We start from the raw sequence: 10,429 nt of genomic DNA on the forward strand, positions 1-10,429 counted from the left end.
CTTGCCAGACGCGAGTTTTTCGCGTCTGGCAAGAACGCTGTTCGCAACCTGCTAGTCGTACATTTTTTTCTTTTCATTTTTTCATTTTTTGTTTCTTGTTTTTTCTCCCTTTTTTTCTTTGTTTTAAATTTTTATTTCTTGTTTCTTCTCATTTTTTGTCTCTTGTTTTTCTCATTTTTTGTTTCTCGTTTTTTTTTGTAATGTTTATTTAACATAAAACAAATAAGTAATTACCAATAATGAAAAAATGAAAAAAGGAAAAATAAAGTGTCTACAGAAAGTATTTTTTTTTCCTCCAAATGAATTGTCACAAATCCGTCACTATTTTTGTAAAAAAATATAATATTATTGAAGCAAAGTGATGAGAAATTGTTGATGCTTTCAGTAGTTGCTTGGATTTCCACTGGCCTTCAAGCGAGTGACTTGTGCTCAAATCCAAAACTGTGTGCAAGAAGAAACTTGTGCAAATATATAAAACATCAAAACGGACTAGGAAATCTGCAATTCTACATAGAGAAACAGAGAAATTTGACAAGAGAATATTGTTTCTCTTACTTGTATGAAGCTCGAGAAGTCGAAGAAACAATGGAAATAATGGATCTGCATTGCTTTGAACTCTGATTCAAACATGAGAAGGAAAAGGAGTTTCGAGCAGAGCTGGCAGAAGAAATGAACCACATGGAACAGCACAAACAATTAAAATCGCCCAAATCAGAGAAGTGAATAATCTGGGAGCAGAGTGAGCAGATATTGAGACTTGTGTTCACATGCGAAGTTTTCTTCCAGCAATGAACTCTACCGCAAGACCATTCACCTCCCTGATTGGGCAAATTTTCGACTGTTCCATGATGTTCATTTCTATTACCAGCTCAATCTGCTAAGTGAGCTTCATGAACAAAAAAAGCAAGAAAGTAAAGACGTTTTGGTAAGACGTTTTTCGTTCGAGAAAGTGCGATAAGAATTTCTCCACTTGTCTTTTCCAAAGATTATGTTGAACAAACGACAACTGAGACTCGCGAGTATCGAGCGCTTTTCGTTCAAAGTCACGGGGTCGACCGACCAAGCTGAAATATATTATCTTGTATGTTTCAAGTGGAGTTGTGGACCAACTTCATTGTGTACAACGCAGCAGATAGCACATATAATATCTCAATTATATCTTCATTGGGTTGCTTTTTTTCCATTTTATAGCCAGATAGCACTAATTGTTCGGTAAATGTCACATCACTCCTTATTGAAGAAAGAATGTGATCTTGACTTTTTTACCCAATACATGTGAAGTATACTACCTTCGTTTCAAACTAAATGAATGTTTTTGACTATACGTGTTCAAGAGGGGGGTAATTGTCCTTTCTTGCAAGCTAAACGTAGATTGGGCTTGGCCGTAAAATTTTATCCGGTGCTTGGTAACAAAGAAACTAAATATTCTTCTAATATTTCAACTTAATTTTGTCTGGTGCTTGATTTTTATAATATTATTGTTAGACTCCTCCTCTATTTAATTTGGCCTTTACACCAGCTAGATGTTAATAATGCATTTAGAAGGGGATTTACCGGAGAAGGTTTACATGAAACATTTTTCAATATTTGCTGATAAGAAAAGACCAAATTATGTTTGCAAGTTGAGGAAGGCAATTGATGGTTTAAAACAAATAACTAGGACTAAATACTTTGCATTAGTTCCTTTGAGCTATCTTATGGCTTTCTGAATTTGATTGCCAATACATCCTTATTTGTGTCTCATCACAGTGTTGTTATTGCTATAGGCTTGTTTATGCTGATAAGTTCTCTCTCAAAGACTTGGGAACATTGAATTATACTTTAGGTGTGGAGCTAGATCATTCCTCATTCTCATGGTCTTTTCTATCCAAACACAAGTACGTCAATGATATTCTTACTCAGACCAACATAGATGGTGCTAAGGACACCAACACCCCACTGTCTACATATGTGTATATTTCCTTGCTTGATGGATCAAGTGCAAATTGATGTTAAGAAATATAAAAAGAAAAATAGTTGATTCTGTTGGGAGGTGGGTTGAGCCTACCATTTTGGATGAATTTTCTTTTTACTTTGTAATTGACAAGCTTGCTTTACGAATCTTCCTTCGTGTTCCAAATGTACATATAACAGCTACATAATGATCTCAATTTTCTTGCCGTTATGGAGCAGTTGCAAGAGTCGTCTACGTTTAATTACATGTTCCAAAAACCCTTAGGCTTTGTTAGTGGTGCCTCAAGAATGCAAAGAATGAGAGAGGGAGTTTTTGTTTTTCTAACTTATGACATTTTTTTTCTTGAAAAATTTTAATACATCTATTTATTATATAAAGATAATATCTTTATTCTATTGGAATAGAGAGATAAAATATCTTTGTATCTTAACTAACTAAGAAACTTTATCCCCGTTTGGATTATTACATAAATAATTTTTATTTAAATTTAAAAAAATTAAATTCAAATTCATATCTTATCTAAATTATTTGATAAACATTTTTTTCAATTATTTAATTAAGAAATATCACAACAATATTCAACATTAATTAATCAAATATTTGTTAATTATTCACAAGTAATGAATATAGTTGCATGCCATTTGCATGCACGACATCTAAATGCAACATCTCCCACTTGTACACTTTGACATCAACGTGTGCAACTCTCAATCTAACTCATTATCCATTCATTGTCATACAAGGAAAATGGAATGTGCGATCAACAAGAAAAAAGGTACTTGTGAGCAATTAGATATTAAGTTACCATTTTACTAACATAACATTGTTCAAGTTCACTTCACACCCAAATTATCTTAATCACACAAGATTTTGCATCTTTGATCCCTTTTACACATAAAAGCTATGCAGAATCACTTTATGCGCCTAAACTCAGGGTTATATTAAAGAACTAATGTTTTATAGCTGCACAGACAATGAATTATAAACCATGTATGTGAGATTTTTAATGACTTTTCCTTGGATACTCATGCCAATCCATTAAGATCTGATTGTTTTCTTAGTCATGTTCCATTAAATCACATCATTCATAACCCTTAAAGATCAAGCTAAACTAGAAATACTAAATCTCAACTTCATATCATAGATCCAAGTCTCAAAGGGTATGGGATTTGGACTACATAAGTCCTTAGGGCTCACATGATGATGACATAAGGATTTATTTAATCACTGCCTTCCATCGATCAACTAATAGCACATATAGTATAAAATGTATGTTACGATGGATCTTCCACTGAGGGTTTGTCATGTCAAAAACACCATACGAATCTTGGTCCAATCCCTACAAAAAGGGTTGACTTGAATCTGCTAAGATTCAAATCCAACTATGATTGCTTCATTGAGTGTGGGTAATCTCCATGTTTTTCTTTTATGAGCCTCATCTTGACTCTAAGTCAAGGTGACATTGTTAACATCCTTACTCAAAACTCATGTGACAAAGACATTACAAAACGCTTCGTACCATGTGATCGTTTAAGTCTCATCCCATGCATTACCACAGCATTAAGGAGATTATCTCATATGAAAGGAATAATCTATAAAACTAGGTGACAGTAATTATCTTAATTATGTGCTTTAATTAATTAACAACATTTGATTGAATAAGTCAACATAGACTTAATTTATTAATTGCTCAAAAAAATAGTACATAAATATCAAATGCGTAGTAACCTTAAAACCCTTATATGCTTCTAAAAGGCATTACTAGCAATAGGTTTAATGAATGGGTCTACTAACATATTAGTTGTGGAGATGTACTTCAGCACAACAAGACTTTGTGTGATGATGTCACAAATGCAATGATTGCAACCATCAATTTGTTTGGTTTTTCCATGGTACTTAAGATCCTTTGTATAAGCTATGGTAGCTGTGTTATCAAAATAAAATACAACAGCTTCGTGAAAATGCCCAGTAATGTTCAAGCTTTGCAAGAATCTCTTTAATCAAACCACCTCATGTACTACAACACAACATCTACATACTCTGCCTCCATAATATAAAGAACAGTACAAAGCTGCTTCTTGCTATTCTAAGAGATAGCTCCACTTCCAAGTATAAAAACATATCTTGAAGTAAACTTTTGGTCATCTTTAACATTGGTGTAATTAACATCACTATATTCGATCAATTTTAGACTTCCATCTTTATAACACAAGACTAAATTAGTGGTTCCTCTTAGGTATTGTAGTATCCTTTTGATTATAGCCCAATGGGCAATCCCAAGATTACTTTAGTACCTATTGACCATACAAACCACAAAGCATATGTTTGGTTGACTACAAATCATAACCTACATCAAACTTCCACTAGCACTTGCATATGGTACTTTCGCCATTTGTTTATTTTGTTTTCAGTTTTAGGACATTATTCCACGTTAAGATATAAGCCTTTCTCCATTTTAGTGTCTATAGGCTTAGAGTTCTATATACGAAACCGTTCTAAAACACTTTAAATGTAATTTTCTTAAGACAAACCTAAAGACTTCTGAGAATGGTTTCTCGAAATCTTGACTCCGAGGATGTATTCAGCTTCTCCCATGTCACTCATCCCGAAAGTGAGGATAACCACTTTTGAGCTGTGACAATCAACTTCATGTCATTCCCAACTAGTAGGACATTATCCACATATAATGAAAAACAAAGAACTTATTCCCTGATCTCTTTATATATACACAATAGTCCTCTTCAATCATCATAAAGCCTAGGGAAATGATGGCCTGATGAAAACAAAGAAACAATTGTGAGGATGATTATTTCAGGTCGTAGATAGAACGTTTCAAGTAACACACCTTGTGTTCTTTTCCTTTGGCTTGGAAGCCAACTAGTTGATTCATGTAGATCTCCTCATTGATTTCTTCATTGAGAAATGTAGTTTTCACATCCATTTGGAACAATTTCAAATTTACATATGCCATTATAGCCAGGATAAGGTGAATTGATGCAAATTTCATATTCCACAGTGATATCAAAGCTTTGCAAAAGGTATGGAGCACCGTATGGGAAACTTGGAGAATACTGTTCAATCTATCTTCGGTAGGCAACAAGCATTTAATAACCAACTACAGACAATCTCAAGAGGATAACAAGCACTTGCTAACTAGCTGAATGAAATCCTCTCAAAGATAAAATAGTTATCGTTTCAACCTTGCAAGGAAAGAGATATCTTTTCAATTGAAGGGTCCCACAACCAAACGACACCAACGAGCAGTAATGCTTCATCAGCTTACACCTTTAAACTAATGAGATTAGACTCTTTGCAATTCAAGGGAGAAAAAGACCCCATAAGTTGGCTTTGTAGAGTTGAACGGGTTTTTATTTTCCATGAAACACTTAACAAGGAGTGAGTTTCCATCACTTCCTTTCATTTAAAAGATAAAGCCTCGCTGTGGTTTCAACTTTTGAAAAAAGATAAGCTTGAAGTCTCATGGGACGATTTCAAAGAAGGTTTTCATGCAAGGCATGGACCAAACCAGTACTTAGATTTTTTGGAGAACTCACTAAATTATAGCAAAAAGGAAGCAATTAACCTTATCAGGTACAATTTGAAAAGCTTTTCTCGAAAGCATAACAGTTAAGATTAGAGTGGAAGGTTAATTGTTTCATAAGCAACCTTCAAGACTCAATTTGCACCGAAGTTCAAGTTGCAAGACCAAACGCTTTATCAAAAGCCATTGGACTTGCATGCCTCTATGAAGCAAAGTCACTTGCACAGTGAAAAATAATTAAGACAGCAAATCAAGGTGGTCCTTCTACATGACTAGCAAGTACAACCTCATCACCTACAATCAAAATATTGAGCGTTGAAAAGCTAAATGAAAGAAAGAATTTGAAACTGTGCTTTTAGTGTAACTAACAATTTGGGCTAGGTCACAAATGCAAAAAACTTTTTTGTATACAAGCAGCACTTAACGAAAGTGATGAAGATGTGGAAATAGAGGTAGAAAAGAAAGATTCCCATGATAGCCCAGTTGTTTTACTTCATGCATTAGCATACACTTCCAATCCTCAAACAATGAGAATGAGGTGAAAGATATATGGACATGTTGCTACTATTTCAATTGATTCTGGTTGCACTCATAATTTTATTAATGATGGGTTTGCTACTAAGATTGGTTTGCAACCAGTGAGGGGAGGAAGCTTTGAAGTGTTGATAGCATCTAGTGAGAGAGTTAAGAGTCAAGGCAGATGTCAACAAGTCCCACTTCTCCTTTAAGAGCATCATTGCTAGTTGATTTATTCTTACTACCCTTAGAAGGATGTGAAGTGGTGCTTGAGTCATAGTGGCTTTAGACCCAAGGCCCCATCGCATGGGATTTCTCTAAACTCCTTATGAGGTTTAACACGAAAGGTCGGGAGATCACATTACAAGGTGCTACAACATCTGAAAGTTAGGTGGTTGACAATCTGCAGATCCAATCACTCAGTCGCAAAAACCATTTGGGTGTCTTCCTCAAACTACAAGTGGATTTGATTCAAGCTACTGGACAAAAGGTAGTTTTACTAGAGAGACAAAGTGTTCTTGACAAATACAAAGAACTGCTCCAAGAACCAAATTCTTTACCTCTTTTCCAGATGTAGGACCATCAAATTCCTTTGATGAAGCGATGTGATCGAGTTTCAATAAAACCTTACAAGCACTTTTATTTCTAGAAAGCAGAAATAGAAAACAATTGTGGTAGATCTTCTTCAATTTGGAGTGATTCGTCCTAGCACGAATCTCTACTCTTCATCGGTGTTCCGTGTTAAAAAGCATGACAGCTCTTAGCTTATGTGTGTTGACTATAGGGTGTTGAACAAGATAACAATTAAGGACAAATTTCCAATTCCAATAATTGATGAATTATTAGATGAGCTACATGGATTACAATTTTTCTCAAAGCTAGATCTTCGATTAGGCTATTATCAAGTTCGAGTCCGTCCACCAAATGTTGGGAAAACTACATTTCGTACTCATCACAACCACTACAAATTTTTGGTAATGCCATTTGGTTTGACCAATGCACCTTTTACATTTCAGTCCCTTATGAACGAGGTATTCAAAATATATCTTCAAAAATTTGTTCTTGTTTTTTTTATGATACTTTGGTTTATAGTAAAAACTAGGATGATCATTTAAAGCATTTGGAGATTGCTTTTCAGTCTTACAAGCTCATAAGTTATTTGTTAAAATGGAGAAATGTAGTTTTAGGCAAAGAGAGGTTAAGTATCTTGGTCATATTATTTCTAACCATTGAGTTGCAATAGATCCTGAAAAAATAAAAGCTACTACAAAGTGGCGTAAACCTGCTACATTGAAAGCCATGAAAGGATTTTTAGAACTTTGTGGTTACAAGCGAAAGTTTATGTAAAATTTTGGCAAGATAGCTAGCCTTCTCACTAAAATGCTTAAAAGAAATGGATTTGCGTGGTTTTCGAATGTAGAAGCAGCTTTTAGTCAATTGAAGGAAGGAATGACTCAAGCTTCAATTTTGGCTTTGCCCAATTTTCCAAAGCAATTTGTGATAGAATGTGATACTTCTAGATTCGATATTAGTGCTATATTAAGACAAGAGAGGCCCATTGCATTTTTTAGCTAAGCGTTACAGTGATGCAATTTATTTTTATTACCTATGAAAAAGAAATTCTAAACTTAATCCTTATAGTTAAAAAATGGAGGCCCTATCTACTTGGAAGACAATTCATTGTTTAAACTAACCATCAAAGTTTGAAGCATTTGTGGATGCAAAAGATTACTATAGTAGCCCAACAAAGGTGGTTGTTTAAATTAATGGGACTTGATTTTGTTATAAAGCACAAAAAAAGAAAAGAGAATATTGTTGTAGATGCTTTGTCCAGAAAGTATGAGGAAGATTCTGAAGGGAGCTTACTAGCAATTACTCAACCCATATCAGGATGGTTGGAGACAATTAAAGAGGAACATGCTACTAGCCCTAACATTCAGTGAATCATTCATTTGGTTCAAAAGGATGAAGCCATAGGGGCTTAGGAATATTAAGTAGGGGTGCTGTATTTCAAAAAAATGAATTTACTTAGATGAGGACTCTCCTTCATTATAGGTAATTATTGATCAATTTCATATTAGTACTAATGAAGGGTTCCATAAAACTCTCCATCGAATCAAGGCTAATCTTTATAGCAAAAACTTAAAGAAGAAGGTCATGAAATTTATTTAAGAATGTGATGTCTGTCAAAGGAATAAGATTGAGAATCTTTCTCCAGCTGGCCTGCTGCAACCTCTACCTGTTCCACAACAAATTTGGTAAGACATATTTATTGATTTCATAGATGGATTACCTAGCTCGGGTGGAAAAACAACTATATATGTGGTGGTGGATAGGTTGTCTAAATATGCCTATTTCATTGCAATTTCTCGCCCATACAATGCTATGAGTATAGCTCAAAATTTCTTTAATGAGATTGTAGACACCCATTTTTTGTAATAATATAAAAATAATAATAAATAATAAATAAAATAAAAAATTCAAAAAAAAAGAAAAAACAAACAGAGAGGCATGGCTTCCATTACCAAACCACGTTCAAAGCATTTAATGCTCATGGAAGGGGAGGAATGGACCTCCAGCTACCAACCCCCTGGTGCTAGAGCTTTCACATCTAAATTGTCCAAAATTTTGGACAACCCAGCTTTTAAAAGAGATTCTCAAGCAAACGAATGAGGGAAAGGATTTGAAAGAGCAAAAAACGTTTAAAAAAAATTCTCATTTTCTTCAAACACAGATCTTCAAAAACAAAAAAAAAACATCCTAAGTTCTACCAGCGAAAAATAGCTAGCCACAAGCACTAAAAAATAACCAAAATCACAACGAAAGAAAGGCACAAAAAAATAAAAAAAATGGAGAAAGACAGAGAAGGGGCCTTGGAGACCCAGATTTGGTCGGTGGAGAAGAAAGCACATCGGTGGGGAAAAAGAGGGAAAAAAGCCAAGAGAGAGAGGGAAGGAAGGAAAGAGAAGCCGAGAAAGAGAGAGAGAGAAGCCGAGAGAGAGAAAGGGAAAGAATGAGAGAAAAGTCAAGAAAGAAAGGGAGAAAAGTCGAGGAAGAAAGAGGAAGAGAGAAGAAGGAAAAGAAAAAAGAAAAAGAGGAAGAAAGATCGAGAAGAGAGAGAAGGAAGAAATAAAAAGAAAACAAAGAAAGTGATTGGAAGAGAAAGAGGAAGAAGAAAAGCCAAAAAAAAAAGGAAGGAGAGGCTTTTCCTTTTGGGCCTCCCATGGTGCAACAACAGCAGACCCTTTGGACCCAAACTGGACTGGAGGCAGCCTTTGAAGCCTAGTGGAGCTTGAACCCATTTGGAACAGTGGGTTAATTTCAACCCAGTAGGTAATGGATCTGTTTATTGAACAGTAGATTGGTTTGAAATGTTGGAATTGTGATATATTAATTTCTTGTTTATTAGTTATATTAATGTTATTATTTCTTGAAATGGTCTGAAATTTATATATAAGAAAAGAAATATATGAAAACAAAAAAAAACATGAGAAAAACAAAATAAATATCTAGCAATGAAAAATAAAACTAAAATAGTAATATAATAGTTAGTCATGAAGAAATTCAAATTAATTTAGGAAAGAAGATATATAAAAATACACACACACATAAAAGATATTTAGTCATAAAGAAGATAGCTTAAGTAAGGACTAAAACTAGTATTAAAATGGATCATCATATCAAAATGAGTTAAGTAAATAAAATATATCTTAATAATAATAATAAGTTAAGTATGTGATAGCAATAGAATAGTTAATTATTCAAATTTATATACACATAGGTACATGTAGAAAATAAAAGAGTGCAATGTAGTAAAAATTATGAATATGTAAATATATAAATATATAATAGTTGTTTTGGGGATCAATACCGATGATGAGATGTCCATTCGGAGTGCGAGAAGTCACAATTTCGAGTGAATTTCCTTAGGTTATGAATTTCAGTTAAGACTCCACCAATACAATGGGAGGGTCTTAATTTGGAATTCGAATGTTCCAAATCTCAAATAAGTAAAAAAAATCATACATATTGTAAAGCCTGACCTTATAAAATACTTGTCACGACTCGGTACTCCCCTAGAGCCCGTGACAACCGTCGCGGTGTCCTAGTAGACACTTATTGCCCCAAATGTCAACTCGAAATCCCGCAAGGCTTTACTATCAGTTTCTCTGTTCCCTTGTGAGCAACCATTGTCAAATATCGTGTTCTAAAAGATTTTAAGCTATTTCCAACTTTAAACAAATAAAATATTAATTTTTTGTCTCACAGGGGTATTTTGGTCATTTTTCTCAAAAATTTCGAAACTGGCTAAAACGTAATATACAAGTACAAAACACATAATTCATATTCAAAATGAGTTTAAAAGTCTAAAATCTTCATTTAAAACGAAATTATGGTTATTTGAATATAATAAGAAA

At 34.0% G+C, this 10,429-nt stretch overlaps 1 long non-coding RNA gene across 1 annotated transcript; it reads right to left on the reverse strand.

The window, feature by feature from the left end:
• LOC18594850 lies at nucleotides 273–1,131 on the reverse strand. The gene is made up of 2 exons (XR_001928711.1): nucleotides 556–1,131; nucleotides 273–441 (listed from the first exon to the last, which is right to left on the reverse strand). It is a non-coding gene; the product is annotated as an uncharacterized LOC18594850 (long non-coding RNA).

The sequence above is a fragment of the Theobroma cacao genome, chromosome 7 (genome assembly GCF_000208745.1).
Source record: "Theobroma cacao cultivar B97-61/B2 chromosome 7, Criollo_cocoa_genome_V2, whole genome shotgun sequence".
Lineage (NCBI taxonomy): Eukaryota > Viridiplantae > Streptophyta > Magnoliopsida > Malvales > Malvaceae > Theobroma > Theobroma cacao.